The sequence below is a fragment of the Vigna radiata genome, chromosome 6, assembly GCF_000741045.1.
Source record: "Vigna radiata var. radiata cultivar VC1973A chromosome 6, Vradiata_ver6, whole genome shotgun sequence".
Taxonomy (NCBI): Eukaryota; Viridiplantae; Streptophyta; class Magnoliopsida; order Fabales; family Fabaceae; genus Vigna; species Vigna radiata.
Genome location: NC_028356.1, coordinates 16,461,229 through 16,483,171, shown reverse-complemented (window position 1 = coordinate 16,483,171; position 21,943 = coordinate 16,461,229). Strand labels below are relative to the sequence as shown.

At 31.8% G+C, this 21,943-nt stretch overlaps 1 long non-coding RNA gene across 3 annotated transcripts in view; it reads left to right on the top strand.

The window, feature by feature from the left end:
- The first annotated feature begins 9,202 nt into the window (after window positions 1–9,202).
- Window positions 9,203–21,943, top strand: part of LOC106765148 — an 18,811-nt gene continuing 6,070 nt past the window's right edge. Inside the window, exons 1-2 of one of the 3 annotated variants that reach the window (XR_002668200.1) lie at window positions 9,203–9,912; window positions 12,596–12,741. This is a non-coding gene — a long non-coding RNA (uncharacterized LOC106765148). The remainder of the gene's footprint in view (window positions 9,913–12,595; window positions 12,742–21,943) is intronic. The other 2 variants (XR_001376014.2, XR_002668199.1) reach the window with 2 other exon arrangements.

Genomic DNA, 21,943 nt, shown 5'->3' with positions numbered 1-21,943 from the left:
TAGGTTGTTCCTCCTATCCGATAAGTGAACTTTCGATGGCAAAAGTTTTTCTTGTTGGGGAGAATGTAAAACCCCAGAAAATGGTATTTTAGATGTGATAATAGTTTAAAAATAGTGAGACTTGGTTATTTTAATATTAAATGGTTTAGTTATAAATAGTTTTGTTATAAACGAGTTTCATTATTTTAAAACATATATCATCTCTCTAGAAACCACTTTTCTAGAGTTCTTTACCTTCTCTCTAAGTGTTCTTGTTCTTAAGTCATTTGTTTGACGATCAGGAGGTCTCTAGATGATCACGACGTCAAGGTCTACAATTCTAGCTGCCAATTTCTGTCATAGAGCAAGTAATTTTTTACTCATTTTTCCTCCTTCATTCCTAATCTATTTTTAAAAGAATCTAGTGTCTTTGCATGTGTAATCAAGCTTCTCATAATCATTCTTGGTTCATCTAGAGTTTTAAGGACTTTGTCCATTTTAAATTTGGTATTTCGTAGGTACGCCTAGTGATTCCTTGTGTTTCAAATAAGCGACGAAACGTTCTTTGAGTTACATAGTTTTCTTGTGAGGTAATGGAAGCTGAATGCTTGCTTTAGTTTGTGTTTATATTTTATCATATCTAACTCTATATTTAGATATAATATCAAAAGATAATTGGTATTAGGTCAATGTTCTAAAAAAAATTAATTGTTATTTGAGTAGATAAATTTGTGATGGATGTAAATAATAGGTTTAATTATTTCGGAGGTCCCTATTTGTGTAGATTTGTGTCAATTAGGTCCTCGTATTTTCAAAGAGTTCAATTAAGTCCCTTTTTATGTAAAATTGAGTCAATTGTGACCTTGCCGTTAAATTCATTGGACGACATTAAAATTTGTGTAAGTTGGCTTACTGGGTGTGCAATTTTTAATGACGTGGCAAAGTTACTTGGAATTTAATCATTTTAAATTTTGAATGCCATGGATTGACCAGCTAGCACCATGAGTAACCCCAAGCCACCGCCAACCTCGCCACCACACCACCCAAAATACCCAGTCCCCGACGCAGAATCAACCACCACAACGCCTCAACCACCTAACGCCAACACAATGCCTCCACAGCCTAACCATCACAGTCGTCCAGCAAACCCAAATTGAGCCGCCACGATCATGGCTAGCCACAAGAAACCAACCCCAAATCACGTCACGATCTCCACCATAACCAACCCAGAAACGTGAAGCTTCCTCCATTGACGCTCCATAACGTAGCTTCGTCCATCACCACCTACAAATCAAGCATAGAGAAACCAAACAGAAAATCGCATCGCTAGGAGCCGGGCAAAACCACCATCTCCCTCGTGCTATCATCAACCAACAAAGATGGAACCACAATCGCGAAAAACAAAAGCAGAGACCTTAACCCATGTGTCCGTCCATTCCAAAATCACCAACCTATCTTCATTCTCGCGCCTCACCACCAACAACAATCCAAAACCTACAAATCATTCCCAAAATCACAAAAACTGCAGCACCTTCATAATGCTAGCTCAGCATGCTACCAGACAACAAATTTAACACCGTCTACAGCAATTAACGGCAAGGTCGTAATTGACTCAATTTTACATAAAGGGGACCTAATTGAACTCTTTGAAAATACGAGGACATAATTGACACGAATATGCACAAATAGAGACCTTCGAAATGTTAAACCTAAATAATACAACATAAGAAAATAAATATTATATGTATTATTTTTAGTTTTCATATTAATTTTATGATAATTTGTCACAATAGAATTTAGGTGAAAAATATTTTTTATTTATGACATCCTTGTAATAGATTAAAGGATACGTTAGTCATTTACCTTATTTGCTCATCTTGCAATTTCAATCTGCACATTCAATTTTTTATTATAAACGTTTCAGAAAAAAATACAGGTTTTAATAAAAGAAAAAGATGCTATTGAAAAGCTGAATATGTAAGACTCTAAAAATTTTAGAGTGTAAATATAATACTATATCCTAGTCTACCTTTAAGATTACTGACAAAGTGTTTTCACAAAGGTATTATAGCCGTTGGTGATAACTCTTGGTTGAGCTAGGGATGTTTGGATTCTAATTTTACGGAATAAATAAATAAATTATTTGTTTTATTAAATTATTGTTTAATATGTACAGTGTGGTGCAGAGAGAAGTTATTGGTGGGAGCCACTTAATTCTTTTAAAACTAGGGTTAGTAACAAGATAAAAATAATAATAATAATAATAATAATAATAATAATAATAATAATAAAATCACAGAGTTAGTTTTTAGTGGTTTTATGAATATCTTTACCGAAAAGATAGGCAACAGAACGTGCGAACTGTTTGGGGTTAGTGGATTTATGGGCTATAAAAAGTAGAAAGGCAAAGGGAGATGAATTATCTTTACATACAAAGTTTGGAAACGAAGATATAAGTAGTGTGCATTGGGAGATAGTTGCGGGGAAAATCATAAAAGTGTTTTGAAGTTGTATTCGGGAGCAAGAACGTGAGCTTGGAGAGTTTTGGCTGGGAACCTTGATTAAAGAAAGGGATCTAGGATCATCCAAGGTAAGGGAAGCTGACCATTGTTATGTGTTTAGAGATTGTTATTCTCCATTGTGTTTCTCGTTATGCTCTATCTCAATACTACTTATTATTTGATCAAAACGTGATATAATCTGTAGTGTACGGTTACATGAACACAATGTATTTCGTAATGTAAAATATGAGTATAAACTCTTTTCGTGGTAGGGTTAGATACACATGTATCATATTGAGAATATATAGAATATCAGTTTCATTGCATTGTGATGTTTGGGGTATTTAGCATGGCATGTGATTATATGAACTTGATGATTTAGATAAAAATCCTTTTTACCCTAGTTTAATGAGTATATTGTTTCGGGAAGTGGGTGTTGGTCTTTAGCATGAGAAATCTGTTTAATACATAAATAATCCGTATTTTGATCGTGCAAATGAAAGATCTTGTCACCGGGAAGATTTAATCTGAAAGGGGCTTGGTGATCGGAAGAGAGGAGGTGGTCGGAATTTTAGAGAGAAGGTTGAGGTTTCTAGAGAGAAGGAGGAGAATTGAGTTTGCAGAAGGTTGAAGATGAAGAGGTGCATGCAGAGAAGTGGCACCATATTTTAAAACACTACTTTAAATACTGCCTCCCAAAAACCGAACGGTCGAATCCCCTTCCGCCACCTGTTTTCCACTACCAAAGTTTTTTTGCACTTCATGCACTGCCACTTGGATCCCACTTTCTGCAAAACCCCACCTTCCCTACTGTCGCACGGTTCCCAAAGGACGGGGAATTAATTGAAGCTGCCATCTTGTCTCCCACTCACATGGGGAAACTGGAGGGACGCGACATGTGAACTCCACTAAGGTGGGGAACTAATGGGGTGTGACAAGAAGCATATATTATGATAGGTGAATAATTACTTGTCATAATATATTTGAAATATTATGATAGGTAAAAAAAATTATGTCATAATAAGTTACATATTATGATAGGTAAAAGTATGTCATAATATGCTGAACATATTATGATGCCTAGAACTATGATGGTGGGGTTACCTATATGTTTGTTTTTACCTATCATAATAAAAAGCAACTTTTCCACTAGTGATTATATATATTATTAGAAACTTTTTTATTTATTCCCACATCATACGTTTGTTATTGGAGGATATCAAATCTCCTCTAGCTATTGTATTGATTGCTTTTTCTCAATATAAAGAAAGCACTCCTACTATCTTAGAGTGGCTGGATGCACTTTTCCTTAAAGAATTCACTAAAAGGACGATTCAAGAAAGTATATTGATATCCTATGCATAAAAATATGTGTGAAATTTCAAACGGGTTAATCTCATGAACTATGGCCCTGCCTTAAGAATCACAGATAAGAGGTTTTATATTTCAAGGACATTGAAATTCCTCCCTGGAGTCTAAAATGGATTGGTAAAAGCAGTTCATCAACAGGTTTACAACTAACATGAAAAATTTACTAACCATCTCTTCCTCCTTCTGACCATTTTAATTGACTCCCTATAAACAACATTATTGTCAAATCGAAATGAAAAATTGGTAACCTCATTCAGATACCCATTTTTAATATTTACATGCTTCAAACATTATGATTTGTTATAGAACTTTGCGTTAAATAACAACATAATATCTACCTCAAGTTCACAACATTTGCAAGATAAAGACAGGTATTATGTTGAACCAAAGCGAAAATATCATCTGCCATTCCAACATATGTGCAATGCCTCCATCATGCCTACAAGATAAAAGTTAATAGGAAACCTTTTCAAAATCAACCTGCATCGGTACATAACAGGACAGAGTCTTCATTTTCAGTAGTCTAGAATCATACCAGAGTCATAATTATTATTCATCTCATCAAGAAGTTCTTAAACACTTGTGAGTTCTAGAGAATATTTTGGGTTCCTTCTTTGTCTAATGGAAGACCTGGCAAGGGACAAAGCAAATTAGAAATATATATATATATATATATATATATATATATATATATATATATATATATTCATTGAAATGTATCTAACATTGGCAAACTTCTAACAGCCAAACATACTTGAAAATTGATAGAAATTTCTAAACTGCTTTAAGAAACCCTAAGAATTATTGAGCATGCATAGAACATGATTATAACCTTGAAATTTAGGAAACAAGACAAATAGGAAAATATATCAAAAAGCATAAAAATCAAATCCTAATCACTAATAACTCATATGATTTGACTATATTAAAGAGGTAGGTTTTAGGAAGTGGATATTAAACTTAATTTGATCTCATAAAATTGGCTTTTATGGTAAGTTTTGCATCCACTCACTTATAGTTGATATGGGATCTTCAACACACTCCTTTACCCCAAGACCTAGACATCTAAAATACAGTACTAGATACATGTAGGTGGTTTAATAACAATTAGGACAATGCTCTGGGTAGACTTTGACACTATAAGTAGAATTTAATCTTAACACAATATCAAAAAATTTCAAACAATCCGCTTTTAAAGTGAGGTCCACACCCTTTCACTTCCACCAACTCTGCTGCTTTACCCTCTTTCTTCATTCTTCTCCTTACAAACCCTAAACCTGGTGTTGCATTGCCATAGAGAATCACAACATCGCCACCAATCATCCTCCTTTCTCTCTTTACCCATTTTTTATAGAAAGTAGAAGTAATTTTGGCAAAATTTCGTGAACTACTAAACTCCCAACTTAGGACATCGGGTTTCCTTCAAATCAAACCGTTTTGGGCCAAGCCCTCACGGTTTATTTTTTGTACTACTTCAAAAAGTCTCTTACTATTTGAGGTATCTATGTATATATAAACCTATGACTAACCCTTCTTTTAATCGATGTAGGACTTGGTTTACATCCCAACATTCTAAAAATTTATTTTGCATTTAATCCATAAATATCAACTGTATTCAGTTAGATAGGTTAAGTTATTCCTATTAATATTTCCTAAGACTGTGTTCACATGCAATGAATTTACTGTTTATGAAGAATGGCGAGCGATGAATTAGAAAATAGTGATGTTCACTTCCAGTTATTTGAAAGGAAGGAATTGCGAAGATTAGCGGGATGTAGGTTTAATTCATCACCCGCGGATGACAAGAGATTTGCAGGTGATTGATATAAAATATCATTTTTGCCCTTCTTTTATTTTACAATTTGTTGCAAGTGTAATCATTTAAATGGAGTACTTTTCATCTCGTTTGTTTGAAAGGAGTACTTTTTTAAGTTAGTTTAGCAGTATTAAGTTGGTTTTTATTTTTTTTAAGTTTTTATTTATTTATAGCATGTATTAATTTATAGTTTCTTTTAAGTTTTTTATTTTTTTTTAATTTTATACATTTAAAAATAAATTCATTTTATTAAATTATAATTTTTTTCTTTTTAAAAATTAATTTTAATTATTATTTTAAATTTTTTACTCTTTATAAATATTTTTACAATTAAATATAACATTAATAAATATCATTTTATATTACTTTAATACTTAGGGTTATTTTGGTAATCTTCAATTTCAACCAATTAAACAAATTTTTTAAAATTGTTACATCAATAAAATCCTACACTAATTTTCACAAACTTCACCCTCAAATCCACTCTCAATCACCTTCTAATCCACTCAAATAAACACAAAAAAAAATTACCCTCAAATCCTCTCAAATCTACTCAATCACTCTCCCCCAATCACTCTCCCTCAGTTACCCTCAAGTAAACACACCCTAAGTCTCCAGGTTTATTATAATCTTATGATACAATCATTATTTGATACCCAACCTATTTCTACCTTATATAAAAATCTAATTGCAATTTACTATTACAATTAATCATTCATAAAAAAGGAATAAACATCTTACATATATCCATACATATATCCAACATACACATGCTCATTCATAGAGTACTACATAAATTTTCCAGTATTAATAGTTCAAGTTATTAAAAAACAATTCAAACATGCACTTCTATTATTCGAACACATGAAACATATAATATGATTGCACCAGAATAATGTAATATAACACCTCCATTTATCTTTGAATTCATATAAAAGCGATACCCCTTTTTTTTTTCAACTTATTAATCACATAAGTAGAATCCAAAAATTCATCAAATTTTCATAAATATAATACGAAACCTGATACTAGAGCAATTTAAATTCCAACCAAGCTCAAATTCATTCAAAATATATATATATATATATATATATATATATATATATATATATATATATATATATTTTCTTCACATGTACATCTATTTATAAATAATTCATAACCTAGAATTTAGATGATTGTCCCTTTAATTCATCATAAGGCATAATCACATCTAACATTTCAATCATTGGTTCCTTAGGTTCAGACTACTTTATTATGTTAACAAACTACTTCCACCAATTTAATATATTAAACTTTCAAAATAACATATCTTTACTTTTATCATTCCAATCAAAATATAAACTACAGCTCCCCATGCATTCATTCATCACCCTTAATCTTTGCAATTCTTACACATGTTCTAATTCTTCTTTTAGAGCCCTAAATTATTAATTCCATGTACTACTTCCCAGTTTACTTCAACCATGACTTCAGCCAGGAATGAGTCTATCCTTAATGACTCGAAGAAACAAAAATGAAAAGAAAAGAAAAGAAAAGAAAGAGAAGAAAGAAAAGAGAAATACGGAGAGAAGAGCAAAAAAAACAGGAATGAGTCTATCCTTAATGACTCTGTCTCACTCTTTGCTTAAGCCAAAAAAAAAAAACTTTGGGGTTGTTGCTCTATCATCTCAACATCACTTTATATTTAAATCTATATTTTCTTTCCCAAGTTTTTTTCTTTTAGGATTTTGAAGTTAGTCTTTTTTAAAAAATAAAAAAAAATTGTTTTTGGTTTTATGTAACATTTAAACTTTACTTTCATCTTTCTTAAAAAAAAATCAACCTTTTGTTTTTTCACAAAAATATCGAGGAAGTATTATAATTATTCATTTACATATTATATATATATATATATATATATATATATATATATATATGGTTTGTTAACTTATACAACCTTTTAAAGTATATCAAATTTTAGTTGACGTGAAAAATGTTTGATTAAAAAATTAAAAAAAGAGTCATCTTATATTATCGCTAGCAAAAAATATAGAGAAACAAACATGGAACATTGAATGCTAGTGTTTGTAGGAAAAAGGGAGGGGAAGACAATTCACCGGTCGGGCAGATGATACATCGATTGGTAAATCGTCTGCTAGTTAGCCCTAAAGAAAGGAAACATTAGGGAAGAAGAAGATGATTCGCCGGCAACCCCTTTTTACTAAAGTTAGGCGGGGTTGTCGGTGTTATTATTTTAATATTATATTGCAAAGATATGTGCCGTTTTTTTTGGAGAAAGTTTCGAGCTTGGACTGCAAGCCATGCTTCCAAGTTTGTCTTGGAGATTTTCGCAACTGGTGCCAACGTCTCTCTTCTGCAAGCTACAGTGTTGCCAACATTTTTATATGTGCAACATTTATATATTGGTTATGTTATCGGTTCCAAATACAGGGGTAATGGGGTTGCAACGGTGGCTGTGAAAGAAGTGGTTAAGGTTGCTTTCACTGAGCAATCGTTGCCAAACTTGGAGAAAATTGAAGCTCTTGTTGATGTGCTGAATGTTGGATCTTAAATAGTGCTGAAAAAGCTAGTCTTCATTAGGTTGATTTTGATAAACCCCTAATTTAGAATTTGGTGGTGCTTAATTTTATATTTAAAAAAAAAATTGGATTTTAGGAACCCTAATTTCGTGATGAACCCTGAGCATCAATCGCTAGGGTTGAAAATGATGAAATGTAAGGTTGAAGGTGATGAATCCTAATTTAGGTTTCAATTATCAAAAAACCTAATTTTTAAATGTATAATATAATAAAATTCCACTTAACAACCTAGGTTGATGTCACGTATAATAAACTTATCACGTTAATGTCTTAGGTCATCAAAAACTTAACTCGTTAAAGCCGATAATAACCAATTGAGTAAATTTTTCAATTTTAAAGTACAACAAAAATAAAAACTACGAAAATAGTTTAACCTTTTTCTGTTTTTCAATTCTATCTTAATATATAGGTTGGTTATATAAAATTCAGATCATAAACTTTATCCATATGTATAACTTATTTAAGTTTATCATTTTTTTCTTACTCTTTATCATGCAACATTAAGTTCAAATCAAATAAAAAATACTTATCATTTATAATTCAATAACTTCTAAATATTTAAGTATTTATCATATAAAAATTGTAATTATTTATTACAAATAATATACCATATATTTTTTTTCACAAATATCGCTTATTTTATTCAATATGTTTAACATCTAAAATTATTCAACAAAAACATTTAATCATTTATTAATTTATTTGTCGTTATTATATTAATTTTTTAATTGCAATATATTTAATTAATTTTTTTAAATATAATATTTATAATTAAAATTAAATATTAATATATTTATAATATGTATCACACGTTTAAGAACGTTTTTCCCATTTTCATTTTATATTGGAAAAAAACTAATGATTATTAAAAAATATAACGAACTCTAATGGGGTTTAACACATATGGATTAAATATATTTACTTTCAAATCTTTAAAGAAAAAAACTTCACATTTAAATCTATTCAAATTAATCCTCTCGATCTCGGTAACAAAACCCTAAAGTTCTCCATCCTTTCCATCTCCGTAACAAAATCCTAAAGTTCTCCATCCTCTTCATCTCCGTAACAAAACCCTAAAGTTCTCCATGGAAAGCATCCTCTTTCGCATGAAGAGTCTGGCCCGCACGACCTTCTGCCTGGGCGTGGCAACCACCGCGCTCTCATCCCTGAACAGTGTCGATGTTGGCCATCGTGCGGTGGTTGTCAACCGTTATCGAGGTGTTCTCGAAGACACGATTGATGCGGGAATTCATTTCCGGATTCCTTGGATCGAAAAGTTTCATATCTTTGATGTCCGTCGATGCTATCACCAAATAAGACAACCACCAAAGACCTTCAAATGGCCGACATCCGATTACACATCCTTTTTCACCCCGACATCACAAAACTCTCCCTCATTGTTAAGAAGGCCTATGATAAGAAAACTTTTCCTGACATAGTCAGGGAGGTGATCAAAGACACTATGTCTCAGGAATTTGTCACCATCGTCAACGAGATGCTTCCGGACGTTATTTCTCAAGTCAAAGCAGAGGAATTTCTCACGATAATTCTTGGATCTCTGCCCTCGTCCGCGACGGTTTAATCCGTCGTGCCGAAGAGTTTTACATCGCTATCGATGACGTGGCCTTGTTAGAGGTTGTTCTCACTAGGGATAAAGCATAAGGTGAGTCATTATCAAACCTTAACACAACATTTATGTCTCAATAATGTGGTCAATAATGTGGTGGCACGACATGTTAGATCATTTGGTTATTTTCTGTGTTTACATTAGATCATGGTTAAATGAACTTTATCACATTAATTTGGATTGACAAAGCTTTGTAATTTGTTATAGTTTGGATAGTGAGTGAGTCAGAATAAAACAGAATAGGAGGAAAACCAGTAGAATTGATTTGATAATGGAATAATGTAGATATTCATTTTGGGCTTTGGAAACATTGGAATGGATTTAGCAAAGTGTTTACAGCCATTTGATGTACAAGTTATGGCTACAAAGCGTAGCTGAGCTTCATATGCATTAGATGCTAGCAAATTAAGCAGAAGTATTTTCCTTTCCAATTGTTGTGGACTAACATGTAATAAGCCTCATTTTTTCATGTATTTCATAGCATGTTCTTTATTTTTTGTTGAAGATGATGAGTGTGATCTTGTTGATGTGAAGGGTAGTCATGAAGATATATATGACTTTACTAGGAAGGCTGACATTGTTGTTTGCTGTCTAATTAAACAATGAAACGGTGGTGCCTTGTGCAGTCCTTCATTTATTTAGTTTTAGTTAGTTTCAGTCCACTTTGATTCCCTATTTGCTTTTTTATTAAAGTTTGAGATTGGTGGAAACCTATGTTTTTTTTAAAACTATGGTAGATGGTTGATGTAGATGTTGACAAATGGGTAAACAAAAAAGGTTTTGTTTGTATATTTTTTAATCCTATCTTTCTTCTCCCTTTTTCGTCTAGATATATGTGCTATTATTAAGAAAGTCTTGTTTTTTTTTTTCTAACAATATTAACATGAATCTGTTTGTGCTTAAAAACTTCACATCTAGTTCTTCCTTTTTTTTTTCTAGAAGGTTTTGTACATTCTATGAACTAAGCATAATAAACTTTTTTTCATTAAATGCTGCTGGTTTACTTGGATATGATGTTTTTCAGGCTGGTATTATAAACAATAAGTTCATATCTTGTATGAAAAAGGCGTGTTTACCATCTCAGATGAACTTACTTCCATGATTTACGTATTTTTCTTTTTATTGAAGTTAGCCTCATAATGCATGTACAAGATCTTGTGAGATGGGTAAATGTCAATACTTTTGGTATATATTATCTTTTGATACCTTGAATAACTTATTTCAAATTGAAACTATTGAATAACTTATGAATTCCAATGGAATGAACTTTTCCTGTTAACCACGGTTGGATTAAAAGCACCTATCTAGGTCCCAGCAGAATGTAAACAGATCCTGGAATGTAAGGTCACTAATATCTTTGAAATGGAAAATCTTTTTTATTATTTTTTATAATTTTAGACTTACATGATTGTCTGCTAATATTTTCACATTTGCCCTTTCTCTGAAGTATCTGAATCCACAAAAAGTCATTTTCCCTATGCTTAAATTGTTTTTGTAATTTATTTTTCTGAATTATATATGCTATCATTGAATATATATTGATTGAGAGAAAAGAGAGAGGACCAATGAACTCCCGTCAAATCTGATACTTTTCTTGCCTGTTTATTATCCTGCATAATGTTGGTGATGTTGCTCTTCAGCTTCATGCCGGGCTTCCTTTGACAGGGATACAGTTAGTTAATTGATTTAGTGCAAACAAATCAATTCCTTATCGGCCACTTCCTGAATTTTATGATTTAAAAAGAATTCTAAGATGCCAAAACACTGCAATTTGAAAAGAAAATTGAGATTAGACTATGTTGTCCATTTGTTGCTTAGTGTAGTGAGATGTGGAAACCAAATTTATGTTGCCTATTATATGCAGACAACTAATGTTTATTATTTTGGATCCCATTACCATGATTGGAAATGCATGACTAAGTTGTAGGAAGGACGAACTCTGATTTGAAATGCATGAAATCTTGAAATTTTGTTACATATTAGAAAATAACTTAGACTATTTTGCTTATAATTTATTGAATAAGACTTCACTCGTTGATAACATGCAGACTTTATACTATAGTTAAAGTACATGTAATTACTTCTGTCAATAATAAAAATGAAATGATCAGTTTCTATGTTTACTGATATAGTGGATACTTAAAGTTAAGATTGCCAGTTTAGTATTTTCTTGACAATTTTAATATTTAATCCATCTTTTTTATAGTTGTTTTTACCCTACAAGTTAATAAAATTTATTATAATTTTAATTCTTTAATTATTTATTTAGCACTTCGTAAGAATGCTTTACATGCTGACTTCAAAAAATAAAGTTTATATATTAATCCACCGTAAGCTTGGACTTCATCAGGGGTTCTCGTTCGAATGAACAAGTTCCAGAAAGGTCTTAATTGTAATTACGTTAGTTTTTAAAGATTAAGAAAATGTTAAATAAGTTTTTGAAATGATTTTTGTTTTCGTGATTGTCTATTAGTGATTCAGTGGATCCGCCTCTTCGAATACAGGAAGTTTTACTTTCCACTTCCATCTCATGCTTTCACGTAAAAAAGTACAAATGTTAGACCATGCAGAAAAATTGTAACGAGTAAACTTTTTAAAAATACAAAATAGAGACCATGCATAGATCCAAAAATACAAAAGATAGAATATGAAAAAAAAAATAGAGTTGACTAATACTTATCCTTGTAATTAATATTGTGCATGTGAATGTATGCTCCAGAGTACCAAGGTTCACGAGATGAAGCAGATTTTTTCCAAGAATGCATCAAGGGAGAACCCTTTCCAGCATCAACCAAAGCCAGCTATTGAACCGCCTCCTTGGTCAAATTCATTGAGTGCATATGACAATCTACAACAAGAATCGGTGTGAGTAATTTTTCTTTCCTTAACCAGTTAAAGTTCAACATTTATCATTATGCAAGACATCAATAATTGTTCCCAACTTCCATAATTTAAAACAAAATTAAGGAATTTGGCTCATGTGGGAGCTACCGGTTATTGTGCTTCTGTAAAAGTTGGGAGATGGTTGCTGCTGTATCCAAATTTCAAAATATAAGAGTTTCTTACTCTTAACAATCTTGTCATATTTTGCATGCTGATAGGCGCTAGATGAGTCATGGATTTCTCACAATTTGTTATTTAATAATATTATATATTTTGAAATGGTTTATAATTTCATATTTCAGCTGAGTTATCAATTTGTATAATCATGAAATGTTGTAGCAGAAAGAGAATGTCGAACAACTTTTCAAGACTAAAACATGTTTATATTCAGAATTTGTTATTTTTAGTTGTTATTGTTTTCCTAGTTTTAAGGAGTCAATTTGAGTTGATTTGTTATTCCTATTTTCATGGCTTATTTCTAGAACCATGTTATTAGTGGAAAGTTATTCTTATGTTTTATAAATTGTAATGTTTCTGTTTAAATAAGATTATCATCACCTGCTCTTCCTTAAGCAAATTCTGTTTTTATTAAAATATTCCAACAGATACTTTTCTTGATTAGATAACTAATAGGAACAGTGATAGCTTGATTAGATAAGTAATAGGAACAGTGATAGTTGAGAGAAGCAGAACAATATATTCATATTTAAATAGGTGATTCCTAACATTTGAGTCCTAATAATGCACGGCCAGGGCCAGGGTATTCTATTTAAAAATTCCAGTATGAACATGCTAATTACATAAACCAAAAGTTCTGAACTGTGCTTTAAACAATTGGAGATAATTATATTCACTAGCCATTTTCTGAACTTCCTTTCAGTATGTTGCCTCAGTAAATATAAGCCAAACCTGTTGGAACATTTTTAAAACATCTTAACTAATATAAGCTGGACGTTAATGTACGTGATCAATGCATTTGTGGTGGTGTGGGTTATAGTGGTGGGATTTGGATTTGGAGGGTGGGCTAGCATGACAAACTTCATCAAACATGTTGACACATTAGTGGTGGGATTTGGATTTGGAGAGTGGGCTAGCATGGCAAACTTCATCAACCAGTGTCCCCCGCATAAATCATGAACTATATTTAGCTTATATAGGGATTGTTGTTTTGCAATTGGATTATGGCAACTCGTGTACAGCCTGCATATTTCTAATAATATCTTGGCTTTCGAATATAATAATTTTTTCCTCTTATTAGATCATATATGTTTTTTTCCTGGTGACTTAAGTTTGGTTGCATGGTGTTGCGTGTTTGGCTAGTAGTCAAAATTGGAAGCACAAGAAAAGGGAATCATGGAGTGTATGTATGTATGACTTGGAAAGTTTTAGAGTTTTGGTGGGAAATAATTGAGGATTTAGTAAAAGGCTCATTTGAGTTTGGTGTTTGTACCTTTCACCTTTGGCTATATGCTCTGCATCGCAGCCATTACTTATCAAGCTCAACATTATCTTAAAAGTTTCAAGAGTCTTGTTTAGAAATATAGAATCTTAAGGAACAGTAAAATTCTCTTCCAATTGTGTGGTAATGACATGATTTTTCTTTTGTTTCCATTTTTTTTTTCGTATCATTGGATAGATATCAAAGGTTCTCATACTCATCAAATGGTATACATACACATGCACTTTAACAATGGTATAAATTTGATACACTGAACTAAATAAAAGTATATACTTTAAAATAATTATCCAATATAAGTTAGAAAATTTCAATACATAGAAGGAGTGTATAACTTTCTTATACAACTATATTCTAATAGTATTTCATTAAAGCATGGTAAAAAAAACATTTTTAGAGACACTGTACCAAGGAAACATGTTGCAGATACAATAACAGAACTTTAACAGAAGTTGCCATAGGTGTGGCAGCAACCATATTTTTGCAATGGATAAGTTGGGATATTTTCTTTTACTGTCAAAAATTTCAGCCAAGAGAAGTAGCATTTTGCAGTGTCTTTTTTATTTTTTGTCTTCATGCGTTTGAGTTTTGGAGATTCGTGGGACAGTGCAAAACATAGTTACTACTTAAACTAAAGCTCAACAAGCTTCTTCAAAGTGTCAAATACACTAGTGAAAGGATTAAGCTCAATAGGGGAGTTCAGTCTTAGATCAGGAAATTGTCATAATCAGTATCAATCACATCGTAAGGTTCCTTGGGAACGAATGGCAATGTAGGAAAGCAAAGATAGCATTTTTCTTTCATCATCTCCTGCTTCTCTAGCTGTGTCTCCTTTTTATCCAAATCTTCTTCCGAAACACATTGAACCTTTCCCCTAATTTCGGTTATAAACCCATTTGGGTCTCCGTGAACACAAAAGGTGTCAACTTGAATAATTAGTTTCATTTTATCCCTTGACGTGTTGATCTTACTATTATCCATCTGAGCTATAGTCAGTATGTTATGTATTGTTGACTAATTTACTTAATAAATATGGGTCAGTAAATTATTTACACCATTCTATGTTTAATCATGTTGACACAGAAAATGGTTTTATATGCGCTGGTGATGTGGCCACCTCCTTCGATGTCATAGTGTATCTAGTAATTGAAATTTCCAATAATTGAAATTAAGTTAAAATATACTAGATGTTCACCTTTATTATTATTTTCTTTTAATTATAATTACCTCGTTGATAAATGGTCTCAATTTAACATTAACTTAATTTTGTATGCAGATCAAGAATAGACAATTTCAATACTTGAGAAAGTTGTTTTTTTTATATACAAGCATCACCTGGTGGGATAAAGTTTGTTTGCTGTTAATACTGAAGTAAAGACCATAATTTAGTGCCTTGCAGCTTCTCAGGATTTAATCCAAATCTGTTTATGATTTAATGGGATAGCCACATTAGGATAAAACTGTTTTATAGTAGGTAATAAAAGTAATTAGATACACTGGTTTAGTTGTTGAAACCTTGTTATATTTTGTTCTGGATCAATCTGAATATGCTAGAACTGTTTTAAGCAGTTAACTGAACTATTGCAGTGTAACTGAACTAAAAAATAGTTCAGTTCAGTTTTTTTGATCTATTTTTTAGTTCAGTTCAGTTTACTTGAATTGTTTCATAGTTAACTATAATTGTTTATAGTTCAGTTCCGTTTAGTACGTTCCCAAGGAACCTTAGTGAGATTGTTAAGGTAGTTGCACTTTGGCCGACAAGTCAAAAACTTCAATACTTCACTTCTTGTAAAAACTCTGCCAAGTCAAATTAACCTTCTATTTCTATGCATTCTTCTTGCATCACACATGTTAGAGTCTGAATAATTTGTGTTCGTTATGTTTTCGGATTAGTAGGTTCAATGTGGATGCTTTTGCTTTAATCACATTTTTCATCCAACAAAAAGCCTATATCTTAATCTTCCATTTTTGTTCATTGGGCTTTCACTGTGTGGCCCTTGGTTGTTGGTGAAGCCCTGTCTCCATCCAAACAAAAACCACAAAAAAGATAAACCAAAACTATATATATATGGGAGGCTGCAGATTTGACCCACAGTTGCTTTGCTGTTTTGGTTAAACCACACCAATGCAGCGGAATCTTCAAATAAGGTAGATTCCCTACCTCCTCTTTTAACACCCTCTCTCCCCAGAAAATAGTCATGTGATCTGTTTTTATTATATGTGACCTTGCCCTTTGTTGTGTAATCATCGAGGTTTGTCATCTTTTAGATGTTCTACTTGTTGTAGTTGGTGACATCTTTCCTAATTGCCTTCATGGGCTGGTTGCACTCGGTGTTACAAGATTTGTTATAGGAGTTGGTATCTCAATCCTTCACTTGTACTGAATCTATGAGAACTGTCATTGCTGGTTACGATTACATGCTAGGCCATTTTTCTAATCATACTGTACTGGTTGGAACTGAAAGGGACAAGTGTTTGTTATAATCACACGCTAGTCAGAGATTCTTTTTAACTAGATAGTCATTGATAACCCCATTTTTAGCAGTGGTAAATGGTGGTGTTAACTTCCTTTAATCTAGTGTAACGTTTACAACTAATTTTTGTATTTTTAGGAATCTCCAAAACTCAAACGCATGAAGACAAAAAAAAAAAGACACTGCAAAATGCTACTCCTCTTGGCTGAAATTTCTGACAGTAAAAGAAAATATCCCAATTTATCCATTGCAAAAATATGGTTGCTGCCACACCTATGACAACTTCTGTTAAAGTTCTGTTATTGTATCTGCAACATGTTTCCTTGGTACAGTGTCTCTAAAAATGTTTTTTTACCATGCTTTAATGAAATACTATTAGAATATAGTCGTATAAGAAAGTTATACACTCCTTCTATGTATTGAAATTTTCTAACTTATATTGGATAATTATTTTAAAGTATATACTTTTATTTAGTTCAGTGTATCAAATTTATACCATTGTTAAAGTGCATGTGTATGTATACCATTTGATGAGTATGAGAACCTTTGATATCTATCCAATGATATGAAAAAAAAAATGGAAACAAAAGAAAAATCATGTCATTACCACACAATTGGAAGAGAATTTTACTGTTCCTTAAGATTCTATATTTCTAAACAAGACTCTTGAAACTTTTAAGATAATGTTGAGCTTGATAAGTAATGGCTGCGATGCAGAGCATATAGCCAAAGGTGAAAGGTACAAACACCAAACTCAAATGAGCCTTTTACTAAATCCTCAATTATTTCCCACCAAAACTCTAAAACTTTCCAAGTCATACATACATACACTCCATGATTCTCTTTTCTTGTGCTTCCAATTTTGACTACTAGCCAAACACGCAACACCATGCAACCAAACTTAAGTCACCAGGAAAAAAACATATATGATCTAATAAGAGGAAAAAATTATTATATTCGAAAGCCAAGATATTATTAGAAATATGCAGGCTGTACACGAGTTGCCATAATCCAATTGCAAAACAACAATCCCTATATAAGCTAAATATAGTTCATGATTTATGCGGGGGACACTGTTTGATGAAGTTTGCCATGCTAGCCCACCCTCCAAATCCAATGTGTCAACCTGTTTGATGAAGTTTGTCATGCTAGCCCACCCTCCAAATCCAAATCCCACCACTATAACTCACACCAACACAAATGCATTGATCACGTACATTAACGTCTAGCTTGGGATGAAGAAGGACAATTTTTCAGCAGCATTCGAAAACACAGCACAGATAAATTGTTAAATGTTAACTGTGTTTGATTTGACATAGTTATACAGGTTTTTCGTGATTGATCTACTATGAATGAGTTTCCAAGCATTACAATAAGTTACTGTTGTTGACTGTAATGAGTTGCTGATTTATGCTAGGAACAGTAATGTAAATACAATGTAGGGTCATTTGAGGGAGTTAGGTTAGNCATGGCCCATCTCCTTGCTAAATTGTGGACATTGGTTTGCATAGCATGGGTAGTATACTATGANTCTAGCATATAACTAAATGACAAAGAAATGGAACCAACCCCATCGTGTCTCATAAATTTTCAACTCAAATAATTAATAGAACAAGTGGAGTAGGGGTTAATAAGTGACATGGGAAAACTCTTCTTCCAAGTTCAATCATGGAGCCAAATCATACCCTCTAACACTGTATCATACAATATGTTTTAAGCTTTCTTTTAAAAGGTTTAGCCTTTTTATANGGAAGAAAACAATGTTTCGTACTGCTATAAATTAGCTAAAAGTTCTGTATAGAGTGTACATAGCATGTTATGAAATAAAGAACATCAACAAGATCACACTCATCATCTTCAACAAAAATAAAGAACATGTTATGAAATACATGAAAAAATGAGGCTTATTACATGTTATGGTCCACAACAATTGGAAAGGAAAATACTTCTGCTTAATTTGCTATTGTCTTGTGCATATGAAGCCCAGCTTCGCTTTGTAGCCATAACTTGTACACCAAATGGCTGTAAACACTTTGCTAAATCCATTCCAATGTTTCCAAAGCCCAAAAACAGTACATTCAATTATCACAAACATATCAATGTATAGAAATTACACTTTCTGAAAATGAGAAAATTGACTAAGTATTTGGTATACAAATAAAAATGTAAGCAATTATGGGGGTGGGGATCCCTTTGACTAGATACACCAAAAACTGAAGTCTGAACTAAATATAATTTTCATAGCCCAAAACAAACACTAAACCTTTTCATTTGTTTAACCGAATACTATTTAACAAAATGAAACTTAATTCAATTAATCTTAGACTTCCAGAAAAGAAAATATGTATCTATATACATGTCATCCATATGAATTTTGTAAGCCCCAAGGCAACATCTGAAATATATTTCATTGATTATCTATTCTCCTTCTCTCTCCTTTAAAAGTCAAGTAATAACTTTGATTTAGTTAGAATAGGCTGAGATACATTTTTATTTATATTTAGGTATGTAAACTTGCGAAAAACAATAAATATGGATGAAAACATAAAATGCAAAATTACTTCTCCAATAAATATGGAAAACAAGTATCNTCCTCTGCATTAAACCTTAAAGTGACAGTAATCACATTACCTTCCAGTCCAACATCATACAAAACCGAAAAACCCTATTTTAATTTACTAGAGTGATAAAAAAACTCTTTAGTCATGGATTTTATAAAAAATCCTTCAGGATATTGAAGTGAAATCAATTCTATCCTATCAAGATAAATGCCTAACTTCTCAGCTTCCTTGCGAGTATGACTACCGATGTCATCATAAAACTTTTTTTTATCAGCGAGAATTTCAGAGAGAGTGAAACTTTTCGCGATCTGAAACATACTCTTGTTCAGTGCGGGCAACAGTTTATCGGAATAATCTATAGCTGTGTGTTTAAGTGGGTTTACCAGAATATCAGAGTGTGGTCGAGCCATTGCATGTCGTTCTATCTCTACAAGCTTAAAATCTTTAGTCACAAAGGTAAAACGTAAAATTAACTGTTGCTCTCACCTCAACGAGTCTAGCTATCTGAATGAACGGTAGCAGAAAATGATACCCTGGCTTAAGGTAGAAGGTTTCTTTAGTGAACCAATTAAAGACAATGGCATTATAATCCGGTTCTATGATAAAAAAACTTTTAGAATAGGCTATGAAGATCATGGCGGAAGAAATTTTAACCGAAGTGGAGACTTTTGAGAAAAATGATTTAAACCAAGACATGATGAGTTGGGAAGAGAACAGGGAAGAAGTAGAGAAGAAGAATAGGAGGAGTAGGGAAGAAGAAAAGGAAAGAGTTACTCTGGCGNCAGGAAAGGAAAAAATGAAAGGGATATTTATAATAAGAAGAAACCCTAACAGAAATTTTTGATTTGTTATGATTTTTATTATTATTATTATTATTATTTATATATTATATGATAATTAGCATAATTTAATTTAATATTTTAATACAATTTTATATATCTTAAATTACAACAATACATTGAGTTTTCACATTCAATATTCTTCTTCCTACGCCCATGCACAAGCCAATGAACACAATTCTCTGCATCTTTCTTATTAGGCTTAGGGTTCCCAGTTTTGGGCCTGCTTTACCCATCATTTTAATAATTCAATCTTTTATATAATAAAATTTAAGCTTAATTAAATTTTAAATTTCTGACAGTATTTATCAAATATTTTTGGTCATTAAGAATTCCAAATTTACATATTTTTCAATCGAATCATTACCATCTAATTTTTGAGTGAACTTATTATTATTTTGTGATACTTTTTTTAATAATATTGTTGTTATGGTAAAATATAAGTTGTATTACTTATTATAATGAAATGTGTTATTATTAAGTTTATTATTTTACTTATTTTGTTTTATCATTATACCATTGTTGATATTTAGTTACACATTCAAAATATATGTCTTAATATAAGGGAGTATGTTCACATCAAATAAATATAAAATTATCAATTTTATTTTACAAATTAGTTTTATAAAATTTAGTAAAATTTAAATTTTATAAAACATAAATCAAATAATTCAGAAGCACTAACTACTTCTTGTAAGACCCTGTTTGTAGAGGTCTTTGAACTTTTCGTTTAAATGTGAATATTGTGTTTTAGATAAAATAATAAGAGTACCATGTTGTTTAATTAGTTTTAGCATGAAGAATAAGTTAAAATGATATTAAATGGTTATATAATCAGTTAATAGAATCTCGTTTGCTGATATGTGTGGTGTGATGGTTGTGTTTTTCGGTATTGAAAACAAAATTGTTTTTCTTCTTGTTATTTGTTGTGTTTTATATTTTTTGGCATTAGATTTAAATTTTGGGCTTAAGCTATGAAACCCATAAGCAAAGACTGAGAGACAGAGTCATTAAGGATAGGCTCATTACTATTTTTCTTCTCTTCTCTCCGTATTTCTCTTTTCTTCTTCTCTTTCTTTTCTTTTTATTTTTGTTTCTTCGAAAACCTTAGACGCAGAGGGCAAAGATATATTAAATTGTATTAAAATATTAAATTAAATTATGTTAATTATCATATAATATATAAATAATAATAATAATAATAAAAATCATAACAAATCAAAAATTTCTGTTAGGGTTTCTTCTTATTATAAATATCCCTTTCATTTTTTCCTTTCCTGTCGCCAGAGTAACTCTTTCCTTTTCTTCTTCCCTACTCCTCCTATTCTTCTTCTCTACTCCTTCTACTTTTCTTCCCTGTTCTCTTCCCAACTCATCATGTCTTGATTTAAATCATTTTTCTCAAAAGTCTCAACTTCGGATAAAATTTCTTCCGTCATGATCTTCATAGCCTATTCTAAAAGTTTTTTTATCATAGAATCGGATTATAATGCCATTGTCTTTAATTGGTGCACTAAAGAAACCTTCTACCTAGCCAGGGTATCATTTTCTGCTACAGTTCATTCAGATAGCTAGGCTCGTTGAGGTTAGAGCAACAGTTAATTTTACGTTTTACCCTTGTGACTAAAGATTTGAAGCTTGTAGAGATAGAACTACATGCAGTGGCTCGACCACACTCTGATATTCTGGTAAACCCACTTAAACACACAGCTATAGATTATTCTGATAAACTGTTGCCCGCACTGAACAGGAGTATGTTTCAGATCGCGAAAAGTTTCACTCTCTCTGAAATTCTCGCTGATAAAAAAAAGTTTTATGATGACATTGGTAGTCATACTCGCAAGGAAGCTGAGA